At 33.0% G+C, this 12,853-nt stretch overlaps 4 non-coding genes across 4 annotated transcripts; all 4 read left to right on the top strand.

The window, feature by feature from the left end:
• The first annotated feature begins 5,760 nt into the window (after window positions 1-5,760).
• TRNAP-AGG (transfer RNA proline (anticodon AGG)) lies at window positions 5,761-5,832 on the top strand. The gene has a single exon. It is a non-coding gene; the product is annotated as a tRNA-Pro (tRNA).
• Window positions 5,833-7,839: 2,007 nt separating this feature from the next.
• Window positions 7,840-7,911, top strand: TRNAP-AGG (transfer RNA proline (anticodon AGG)). Its single transcript has one exon. It is a non-coding gene; the product is annotated as a tRNA-Pro (tRNA).
• A 2,735-nt stretch (window positions 7,912-10,646) lies between these two features.
• TRNAP-AGG (transfer RNA proline (anticodon AGG)) lies at window positions 10,647-10,718 on the top strand. The gene has a single exon. It is a non-coding gene; the product is annotated as a tRNA-Pro (tRNA).
• A 1,469-nt stretch (window positions 10,719-12,187) lies between these two features.
• Window positions 12,188-12,259, top strand: TRNAP-AGG (transfer RNA proline (anticodon AGG)). The gene has a single exon. It is a non-coding gene; the product is annotated as a tRNA-Pro (tRNA).
• Window positions 12,260-12,853: the final 594 nt, after the last annotated feature.

Raw genomic sequence — 12,853 nt, 5'->3', positions numbered from 1 at the left:
GCTCTGAGATAAACTAAAAATAACTTGCACAATGTCCCGCCTACGTCGCCCATAGTCGTGTTCAATTTAATCAGGCAAACAGCAAAATGTTGCTAGAATATAAATCAGCTAACATAAATATGTTCCATTCAATAGCCTTAAAGTCTGCACACAAAATGAATTTAAAGCCGGATTATTTCTATAATCTATCCGCCTAATTATATACTTAAATGTATGTATGTATTTTATACTATAATTTTCGAAAAGGTAAATGAAAAATCGTAATACATTTTAATATGAAAATTGTTTTAATTACTAGTCACCCATTCCTAATTCGATCATAATTCATAATCATTTTTTTATAATATTTCCATTAACTTCGTTTTCATATTAATTTTTACTGTGTCTAATTTGATATTTTTGCTTCTCTTTGTGAATATTTTTCTGTAACTGTAAATCTCCATAGTTCCAAACATGTATAGAAACTTATCAGTATCTCTATTTTTTAAGTAGAGCGTGACAGGGATAGAAATATGTTTTCATTGGAGTATTTCAGCAGTGTAAGTTTACTGTAAATATTATTATTAATTTGAACTAACAAAAAACATAATCTACTAATTATCTAATGAAAACTTTTTGCTTTCAATTCATTTAGGCTTTAGCGGAGATTAATAATGATTGATTTCGTGTCGCCTATCATTACTCGTATGTAACAGTTTCGGAAACTAAAATTAATGAGATAGCATTTTTTCCAATTTAATTAAGTTTAAAAGTTAAATATAAGCACTTATTATTAAACGTAGATTAACGATGACCTTGAAAATTATTTCAAGATTAAGAAATTTGTTTAATGTTAGTACCGCATCTTTGAAACATAGCCCACCATCTGGAAGAAGACTGAGTTATGTGCGGTTTGATCCATTAAAATCCCTTCTGTGACCAAACTTGAGTACATTAGAGAGGGTTTCGTTATCTCTGAGTGTAATCCAGAAGAAAAACTCTCCCTGTTGCTCCACAGTCTTACGGCAACAGGACCACTCTTGTCACCTTTATCCCGCGACCACTTCGATGGACAATCAGGACCCAAAACTGCCTCCGTAAGCTACCCTGTATGATGATTAATCTGACAGTGAATAAAGTCGCAACCTTCCAATACTTTCATTGACCTATTTCTATTAATTATTTCCATGTAAACCAACACCCCCTTTAACCCTGGATTACGACCATAAATAACAAAGTATATAATTAAAAATAACTACAAATTAAATTTATTAGTTTAATTAGTAAATTGTAAAGCGCTGCGAAGCGGGTCAATGTTATATCTGCGATGTGAATATTGTATTATTAAGAGTTAATCGTCTGTTATTCAGTTTTATGTATAGATAAGTCTATACCAAATAATCAGTACATGTCTTTCCGATAATATTTTACAACCGAATTTTATTACTATATTTATCTATTTTAATTTATTATTTATGGTTTAAAGTATTTAATGTTATCGTATATCTTTTGTTTCAAAATGATTATGTAGTCATTTTACATTTTCTCCGATAATAGTGATGTTGGCCCAATTCCGTTCATGTCACATCTTGCTACAAATTGTTTCTTAAAGTGTATTTAGTCTAAAAAGAGAGGGCTGAATAATAGTGACCATTGAATAATAATAATAATCTAACGCCTATTTGTAAACAATTATCAACGTTTGTAAATTAAATGCAACATGAATCTTATACGAATTTACAAAGGATTGAAAAATTTCTCGTCTACGTGAAAATTGGATTTCAAATTTCTTAACTTCTCCGTGTTGTGATGTAGTGAGAAGTCAAAGAGGCGTTCGTATGTAACTCAACTTGCGTGTAAAACAAATTGTATTGCAAAGGAATTTAAAAGACGTTTGCAAAACGAAATGCATTTTGTTATTTCCATGTATCTTTTGAATTTCAAAATCTTACTAACATTATAAATGTCAATGTTTGTTAGAAGGTTTCTCCAGAATGGCTGCATGGATGTCGCTGGAATTTGGCACAAATGTAGAACAGAACATAGCCTGGAAGGACACAAACTATAAATTGATTTTTTTTTATTTCGCGGCAGCGGGCTCCGGCTATAGACCTCACCTTAGGTTTCCTATGACAGAGCATCAACCTAAATTATATGTTTGAAGTTGGTGCACTTTTTTGTTCGAGACTAGACACAATACTTGCCTTTCTCTCGAAGGCATTGTGTATTTTATATTGAAGCTCTTTCAGAAAGAATTGACTTAACTTTCTGTTGATTGAGAAACAATATTCGATGTATTGTGCTTAATTGTTCAGTTCATAAATTACAATTACGTTAGTTATTTACGTAGTCAGTCTAAATTTAGATGCATGTATTTTCGGTCTATATTAAACCACATCGGGTCTCCATTCGCGTCATTCATTCATGCGTTACCCGTTACTAAACAACCGCTTAATAACGCCTCTGTACGTCCCACTCGACATCATGACGTCACAAATTAAATACGTGCTATAAGAGTAATTTATTATTCTCTTTATAATAACAAAGAATATATTTATGCATCTTGGTTTTGACGCAAAATCACATTTAGGCATAGTCAAAACTACGAAGTTGTCTAATGTACAGTCAGATGCATAAATATGTACTACTAGCTGTCGACCGCGACTTCGTCAGCGCGGAATTGAAGAAAACTTAATTAGTAGCCTAAGTATGCTTCCAAACTATGTTCTACATCTTTACCGAATTTCAGCGAGATCCATGCAGCCGTTTTGGAGTTACCTTCAAACAAACATCCGTCCATTTAAACATTCGCATTTATAATATTAGTAAGGTATGTATTTACTTTAGAAATTTGTCCTTCGGTTTTAAAAATACGTAAGCACTTCTTCGCCAATAGGAAATATTCACAGTTGTAAGTACAAGGACAGATACATGCTTACGTATTTTTAAAACCGAAGGCGTATAGACGTTACTAAAGCTGTGTAAATGCATACATATGCAGCTGACTGTACTTAATATGAAGCATTTTTTTTGCAATTCAGTAGAGCTGTACTTGACTCTAGTTCCATGCGATATAAATAAACCATGAGAATGAGGTCAATATCATGTTATGGAGTGCAGATAACGCCCCATTAGTGCTTATTGACGCGCTGATAAAAACATACAGAACCGATATAGGTCAGTAGTAAGCCAATATAAGGAAGTTATTTCAGTTATTTCACTTCGCTGTTGAGTCACACTGATAAGTTCTTTGTATCTCACATTAAATTTAAAAACAAAGGATTATTAATATTACTTTAATTAATAATCTTAAATCTTCTTTTAACATCTGGGATGGGTACTGAAGACTTTTTATAAAATGTCCATTTTTTTATTTGGGAAGTTAAAGCGCAGGATAAAAATATCACCCTTACTAGTTAAGTATTATATGATTTTTAAAATCAAATCCAAAACGTAAAAATAAGGCCACAGTGGGGTTAGACATAGTGCATTCGCTGCGAAGCGATTCGATAACAAACTTCAAAAATGTATGGAACTGACAATAATTTTCGATTAGTCACGTGATTGTTGCTCGTCAGTTCCATACATTTTTGAAGTTCACTATGTAATCGCTTTGGAGCGAATGCATTTTGTCTACACCCTCTGAAATAACTATGCAAGAAACATAACCTCGATCTTGAAATTACGTAACCAAATTTTGTAATGTATTAAATTTGAAAGTTTTCACATTTTTTCCACTAGAGGTCACTTTGTCGCTGACTGTACCGATCATAAATCAAGCGTCGAAGTTTTTATTCCTTATCTAGTTTATAGATATAGCTGCTATAATATTTATTACGACATTGGGAATAAAAGCTGACGCGTAACCTCGTGGAGGTCAATATGAAGGTAAACACCGGAAGTTATTTACATTAAGGAAGGCCAGAGACAATCAAGAGAATAAATTGAATAGATAATTGCGTAAATCTAACGGAGTATTGCAGATTGAAATGTTGTGATTGAAATTGAGAAAATAGGTTTAGAAAATGGATAAGAATTGTGTCGTGTCTTATAATCGGTTTCTAAGACCAAATTCCCTATCATTATCTTTGACAAAACAAAGATAATAATAAAATTTATGCAAGGATATCGGTCTCGGAAACCAATGATAAGTCGTTTTATAGATCTGTAACACATATCCCTTTTTACTTAAAAATAATTCACACAAAATCATAGAGTGTATTTGTAAGCAAGCCAAAGTGGAAATTGCGATATAATTTTAAAAAATAAACTCTGAACAACGATCGTTAACTTGATAAGCTTTTTCGATCTCAATTTTCTAGATAAAAATAAGAGAAATCATTCAATTCAGTACAGATTTAGACTAGTATATTCTAGTAATATAAAACTAGTTATTTTTACTATCTGAATTCCGTATTCGTTTGCTGGTAATTGGAATAATCGTTCTTACTAATATTACAAATGTTTAGGTGGATGGATGGACAGAAGGATGGATGGATGTATGTTTATTTGGTGGTATCTCTGGAACGGCTGCATGGATCTCGCTGAAATTTGGCATAGATGTATAACATAGCCCGGAAGAACACATAAGCTACTTATTAAGTTTGTTTTTAATCCTGCGCGGACAAAGTCTCGGGCGTTAGCTAGTCACTGATATTTTTGTATCAAAAAGAAGTTAACTTAGAGAAGCTAGTATACTGACAAGAAATAAATAACCGGTTTGCACGCAACCCGACTTTTAATTAATTAACCTTTGTGTTTTGTTTGAGTTGATAGATTAATAGTGATTCTTTTACAATGCAAAATCACTTTATTTGTCGACATAATTGAAAAACTGTGACCTAGTTTCACGATGTTTTAAGGTGGTGTAAATATATACCAATAGCTGTCGCCCTCAGCTCCGTCCGCGTGGTTATAAACAAACTTAATTAGTGTAGCCCACATCACATCCATCTAAGCATTCGCATTTATAATATTAGTAAGTTAAATAAAACGCAGCTCTACAAGGTATGAATTCGAAAAAAAAAAATTAAAAAATGAATAAATAGTCCTATGTCCGTCTCCTGGCTCTAAGCTACCTCCTCACCAATTTTCAGGCGTATCGGTAAAGCCGTTCTTGAGTTATAAATAGTGTAACTAACACGACTTTCTTTTATATATTATATATAATATATTATATATATAGATGTTATATTACGATGCATGTTTTTATTCTACAGATAACTGTATGCTTTACCACAGAGGGAAAGAATACAATTCGAATGACACCTTATTCTTCTTATTTAGTCAAATCGCTTAGGTTTACAAGAGGTCACAAAGTAGAGTTACATAAAAACAGTATAATAAGGAAAGAGTAACACTGAAACGTGACTTTTTAAAGAAATTATGTCGGGCATTCTAGTCTGTGTAGCGGTTTATTACAGAGGGCCTATTACAAATATTTGTGAGAACATTTTCGTAACGTCATCGACAAATTAGGGTCCTTCAAGAAGCGAGCTTATCACTATCTCAAAGGCCGGCAACGCATCTGCGGTTCCTCTGGTATTGCTGATGTCAATGGGCGTCGTTGAACACCTCGGTGTCCCGATGCTCGTTTGCACCCTTCTGTTTAAAAAAAAAGAAAACAAATCTGTTAGAAAGCAATATTTTGTCCATAACGTTATTAATCTCTTGTCGCAAATATTCGTGCTAGGCCCTCTGTTCTTAAAATAGAAAATGATTGTAAATTTGATCATACGTCTAAAAAATCTTAGTTCTTTAATTTAGTAGTAATCTTTCACCGGCTCGTTGGTCTAGGGGTATGATTTTCGCTTAGGGTGCGAGAGGTCCCGGGTTCAAATCCCGGACGAGCCCAATATTTTTTTTAACAACATTATGTATTGTTTAAAAAAATCTATTCACTAACCGATAGTTTTATTGTCAGGGTCTATATTTTAAACACAAAATCACAACATTCCTTTTAGATGAAATTTACGGACGTTGTTTTTTTAATTCACGTTCATGGTGACAGCCGCGTACAACTCAGATAGGGATATGCCTCATGGTAATGGAATTAAGTCCGCTACGCTGTGAAAGCAAATGCTGTTTAATTTAGTTGCTTTTTGATTCCAAAAAAACATACACAAAATGAATTTCGTTGCTTTTATTTCGATCTTATGCTGCGTTATCACTGCTGAAAAACCGCACATAATAATAATAACACCAATAGACCTTGAAAAAAAAACAGAGTTAATTTAATCGTTCTTTATTAAATTAGTTTATTAATTACGTTATTAATGTAAGCAAAACTTTAGATTATTATCTGATATAGCGACTTTTAATAAATTAAACAAAAAAATAGTATTTAAATATTATCTCCAAATAAATGCGCTTCCCCTAAACTCTATCTCAATTGCGTCTCGTAGACGTAATTAAATTTAGCGGCGACCGCATTTTCCCGTTAATTATACCTTAATTCAACGCACACGTCTCGTATATTATGCTAACAGAAAAGCCACGTTAGCTTAATCCCTATATTTAATTAGAAATAAGGCGGCTTACTATAACGCCGAATGAAGTTCAATCATTACGGATTTATTAGCTACGACTTTGGGCCTAGACTCCATCTATTCGAATTTTAAAAAGCTTAATTATTAGCCAATGTGTTCTTCTAGTCTATGTTCTACATCTATGCCAAATTTTAGCGACTACCATGCAGCTGTTCTTGAAATACCTTCTGACAAACATCCATGAATCCAAACATTCGCATGCATTAGTTAAATATCTGTGCCATATACTTATACAAACTGGCTCCGACACTTATTAGCCAGGACGGAGAAGTCGACCCACGTCATGGGGCCTGCAGTCTACAACCGACTGTCGGACCACGTCACACAAAAAAAAATGAAATCAGTGCTTGTCGAGAGGACTCTGTATACATACGAAGATTCTTTTTGGAAATCTCTCTTTGTCCTGTAATTTAAAATGACCAATAAATATTGTATAGTAAAAAGTAAGAAAAGATAAAATGTATTACCCATTTGTCTGTTTTAACGAGAAAAACTAAAAAAAAACTATTATATTTAATCGATTTTTATATAGTTCTAGTAATAAATAAAGAAATTCGTAAGGAATATTTTATACCATTTACATCTGTTTTGCAATTCGTTAAAAACCGTATATAGTATAATAATTAAAATGTCAGAGACAGAAGTTTTTAAATACGATTAATCTTAGTTTAGTTTTTTTATTGGGTGTCGTATTTTTAGTTAAAAATTAAAACAATTTCATTTTAGGTTTGTTTGTTTACGTTCTGAATATCTGAATTCTGAGTTAAGTCTGTAAAATAAATCCTAAATAAGGTTTATTCCTCTCTAATACCGACACTTCAGTACTTTTTATAGCCAGATTGTTTACAAGTAGCCAGCATTGGTTGCTCGAGGCTATACCGCGTTTTACGATCAAAACAATTCCGTTATTTTCGTTCGCTAACTCAATAAGTCGACAATCTTACTACTCGTAATATTATAAATGCGAATGTTTAGATGGATGGATATTTGTTTAAATGTGTCTCCAGAACAGCTGCATGGACCTCGTTGAAATTTGGTATATGTATATGTAAAACATAATCTGGAAGAATATATAGATTACAAATTAGTTTTTTTTAATTCCGCGCGGACGGAATCGCGGGCGACAGCTAGTATATTAGTATGGGCTAATAATGGTAATGAGAGCTGGGCGGAGCTCTTAAAGATCTATTAAGAGAACTCACTTTTAACTCGAGGTCAATACCAAAAGTAACAGTTAAACAGTGGACATGTAATAAAGTTTTCCAAAGCATGACATCCAGTTATGAATTTTAATTTCGGCAACATTGTCACCGGCTCGTTGGTCTAGGGGTATGATTTTCGCTTAGGGTGCGAGAGGTCCCGGGTTCAAATCCCGGACGAGCCCTAACATCTTTTTATAAAATTTTAAAAAAAAAACATCTATTTATTTAATACTAGCTGTCGCCCGCGACTCCGTCTGCGTGGATATATTATATATAAAAAACTTAATTAGTGTAGCCTATGTGTTCTTTCAGACTATGTTCTATACGTATGCCAAATTGAATCGAGATCCGTTCTGCCGTTCTAAAGATATCTTCAAACACCCATCCATCCATCCACATCAGATCCACCTAAACATTCGCATTTATAATATTAGTAAGTTAAATAAAAAGCAGCTCTTCAAGACATAAATTCGAAAAAAAGTGAATAAATCTATGTCCGTCTCCTGGCTCTAAGCTACCTCCTCACAAATTTTCAGCCACATCAGTAAAGCCGTTCGTAAGTTGTAAATAGTGTAACTAACACGACTTTCATTTTACATATATATATAAGATAGATAAGTTTATACACCTAAATACTAGTACTAAAATTATCCGTCGTGTTCTCTTTGGATCAGTACACAATAATATTTTTAGTACCTACAAGTATTTCTATGTTTATAGTTTATTAATAATCAGATAAATTCAATCCAATGATATTCATTAAAAATTAAAATATTAATGGGCTAAAATTACTTATTACTTAACAATAACTTAACTTAAACTTAAAATATAACAGTCCACTTAGAATGCTTATTTTTACAATTTGTTTTGTTACAATACGTTTTATTTCGTTACTTGGTAAGTAGTGTTCATAAATAAATATAAATAAATAAAATAACATTTAATCCTTTCAATATTACAACACAATAAGCACAAACAGCACACAATAATTATAGAGAAACTAGCGGACCCGACAGACGTTGTCCTGTCTACACATTTTTAATTTGAAAATTTCAAACTTTTTTTTATAAACTAAAATTAAAATTCGAATATTATTTAAAATTTGACACTGCGATGGTAGCGCCGTCTGTCGGATCCAATGTAAAACATTCCAAAATCAACAACTACTGATAAATTAAAAATTAATTAAAAATATCATTGTCCAGCGGACAAAATTGTGAATCTAAACCATTCCCAGATCCCCTTGAACACACACAAAAAATTTCATCAAAATCGCTCCAGTCGTTTGAGAGAAGTTCAGTGACATACACACTCACAGAAGAATTATATATATAAAGATAACACATAAAAACATAACATTAATAAGAAACAGGAAATATTTATAAAGAGTGTTGCAATGCTGACCGAATAAGGTTTCACTCAGCTTTGTATGCTGGGTGTTCCTCTCTTGACCACGCAGCGCTGATCTTCCGTGAAAACCCATAGGATTGTCCGCACGCCAGTTACAGCGCTGGAAAGCCAAACATAAATCTTAAAACTAACATGTTATATAAGATAAAAAATATATATTTAAAAGTAACAACAACAACTATGAAGCGATGCAATTAGGGATATACTTTTAATGGTAATAAAATGCAAATTTTAAGAACTTAGCCTACTTTTGCTGCAGAAAAATAACCTCAATACACGCAATTCAACCTTTTTATAACTCCTTTGTGTTTAAGTTAGGGAACGTACCCATACTATGTGACCCGTTTAGGTGGGGGAGGCGGAGTCCTTAAAATACTACGGTCAGTCACAGGAGCGGGGGGGGGGGCTTAGGTTTTTGTCACGTAATCGTTAGTTGTTCTTTTTCATAATACATAATTCACTAGTAATTTAAGAATGCATGCAGTCTTATGCTATAAAGAAGAGTATGAGCCAATTTTTTTTTCAATTTTTGCCTGTGAAATAATCAAAAATCATAATTATGGATTACTACCTAAAAACTAAAGGGGAAGACGGGTGTCTTGGCATATCCTACGAGTGGTCACCGAGGGGAGGGAGGGCCAAAAAAACTAAAAAAAATAACTCACGTAGTATGGGTATGTTCCCTTATAGTTTACGTGGTAATTATTTTATAAAACAAAATTGCTTCATTCAGAATTATAATATGAATCGTTTTAACCACGAAACGTGTGCTTATACTAGCATGTATGTTGCTAAACATGTAAACGGTGAGTTTCCACTGCTATTACCTATACAAAGACTGGTAAATCAGATTTTGAATGTAAGGAATGTATGGTTTTTGTGTGTTTATATACTTTTGTGTGGTTTAACTATCTACGAAGAAATTCAAATATATGTGTGAAGTCAACCAACCCACACTGGATCAGCGTGGTTGACTATGGCCTAGTCACTCCTAACTTAGGGGAGGCTCCAAGCTGAGTGGGGACGCATTGTGAGCTGATGATGATGATTTAAGGACAGATACTAAAAACTAATCTTCGAAGATGATCTTATTGAATATCCATTTATCGTTTAATTAATTTAAACATAAATTAATAAATGCATTAGGTATTTTAATTCTAACTGCGTAACAAAAACAAAGTCGTTCAAAAAACGAATAACACGATAAATTCACTAGATTGTTCGTTTACGTCATTATTCACGTGAACGGAAAAAGTAAATTGTTAAAACGCATCAAAGTTTTCAACAATAACACAATGCATTTCTATTTTAAAAACATATTTTGTAACCTCTTATTTTCTTGATAACATGTTGTTATACAAGTTTTACTGCAGTGGAATGTTATGATTAAACGTTACACGTTTTTTATCGTATAGCAATGTATTAAAACCACATTCTGACACAACTTTCACATTTTAAAACATTCACTTTGTCGAATCAGAAATGCTATAGTTAAACTTACAACACCGGCTCGTTGGTCTAGGGGTATGATTTTCGCTTAGGGTGCGAGAGGTCCCGGGTTCAAATCCCGGACGAGCCCAATTTTTTTTTCTTTTAGATTACAATAAACAATACTTATGTTGTCTCCTAGGTGCAGTGATAATAACTTTTCTAATTTTTATACATAAGAATTTTATTACTTTCAGTTCCATGTTTTACATTAAAATATAAAATTTCGAATGACCGAATTAAGATGGGGTGATAAAAAGGGAATAAGGTTGGCCTACTTTCATATACTGATGACCTCATAAAGACGTTAGCAAATGTTGTTAAAGAGAAGCACATCTTTGGAAATAATTTAACCCTCCTTCGCACGGGTGCTTTTTTAACGTCGCGTTAATTCGGGAGTTGGCGGCTCTCGAGCAACAAAAGCTTTAAAATAACTCTTCTTACCTTCGCTTAGCGTTCGAAATTACATTGAAATTCATTTGTAATATTTGAACGGCTTTTAAACGCGCGATAAAAAAGCGCCCTTACGGAGGACGCATAAGTGTCAAATAAAAAATGTTAGTAGGACGAAAATGTGTTACAAGTATTTGGGCAATATATCTAAAGATCGGTTTTGTTGATATCTAATTGATAACAATAAAAATTAATCTTACATCTTACTTAATATTACAAATGCAAATGTTTAAATGGATGGATGGATGTTTCTTAGAAGGTATCTCCAGACCGGCGTGGATGTTGCTTACATTTGGCATAGATGTAGAACATAACCTGGAAGAACACATAGGCTACTAATTAAGATTTTTTAATTCCGTGCGGACGGAGTCGCGAGCCGCTACTAGCTTGGAATAAATCGTTGATACGTCTACAAGAATTCTTCATGATAATATCCCGTTAAAATAGTTTTTGTTCGAGATTCCAATGGCTAAGTCGGAATGATTTATAAACCCAATTATGCTGACAAATAGCACATAAAACGTATAGATAAAAATGATGAACGTCGAAAAATATACAGCCTTAACACTCACAAATACTATTTCATTCAAAATAAAGCCGTAAGGTATTTAAATACTTTCTTTTTTATTCGTTGTGGATGGCTACAAATGTAGAGGAACACCATGGAAAGTATGTTTGGATTGTGTGAAAGAGGCTATACGGAAGAGGAGGTGGATTCAGATGTGACGGCTGACCGAGATGTATGGAGGAGTAGCATATACTGTGTCAACCCTCCATAGGGAAAAGGGCATGTTGATCTGATGATGATGTTTTATTGACGGATATGCATTTAAAATAGTTTATAAGGTAAATTTTCTTCATACTCTACATTAGTGTCACTCTAATTGTAAGTTACCGAAATGCCTATCGATGCTGTTGTCTCTGTCTGTTCCATCAGAATGATAGAGTTGACAATACTGTAATATATAATTGTTGCGTTAGCGTAATTTTACGGCAACGTCATATTAGCATCTAGTGATATTCGTGAGTAAATTACGCAACTAAATAACTTTCACTTTACTCGAGTTTTGCGTGGTCAGATTTTTTATTTCAATCACTATGGCAGCCGGCTCGTTGGTCTAGGGGTATGATTTTCGCTTAGGGTGCGAGAGGTCCCGGGTTCAAATCCCGGACGAGCCCAATTTTTTTTCTAATGTAGTACAATCTTAGCTTTGTTCTAAAGTACACAGTTTAATAATTATCAGAAGGTTTTTCTTTGGTACAGTTCTTAGACTTTCGCATATAAAAAAACTTACATTTTAGGTTTTTTTATTGTTGTAAATGTAGATAAAAAATACACACGGAGATAATGTCTATTATCTATTTCATCATTTAACTAATATAGTTTGAACAAGATAAAAGATAAATGTGACAAGATTATCTTATATTAAAGATATTTTAAATTGTAATCAACGACTAAGATTTATGACATCTCATCAACAATATTTAATTTATCCATGAAAATCTTCCAAATGATACGATATTTTCGTAAGCCCAAAATAAGCTACGAGAAGTCAACATTATTCCAATCGGTATCATTAGAAAGTTCTCGAAAAATAGCCAACAGCGAAAAGGATCCGAGATAACATTTACTGAGCTAAACCAGCAACAAACTTTACATGACTTTCATTTTAAAATGTTATTATAATAAACCCACAAACATGTAACAGACATTGCCACGTGAAACACGTTTTCATCAACTTTTCTATTAAATAAATGAACAGTTGAGTTATT

This window comes from Papilio xuthus, unplaced genomic scaffold (assembly GCF_000836235.2).
Source record: "Papilio xuthus unplaced genomic scaffold, Pxut_1.1 DF827714.1, whole genome shotgun sequence".
NCBI classification, from domain to species: Eukaryota; Metazoa; Arthropoda; class Insecta; order Lepidoptera; family Papilionidae; genus Papilio; species Papilio xuthus.
This window is presented reverse-complemented; position numbering and strand designations above follow the sequence as displayed.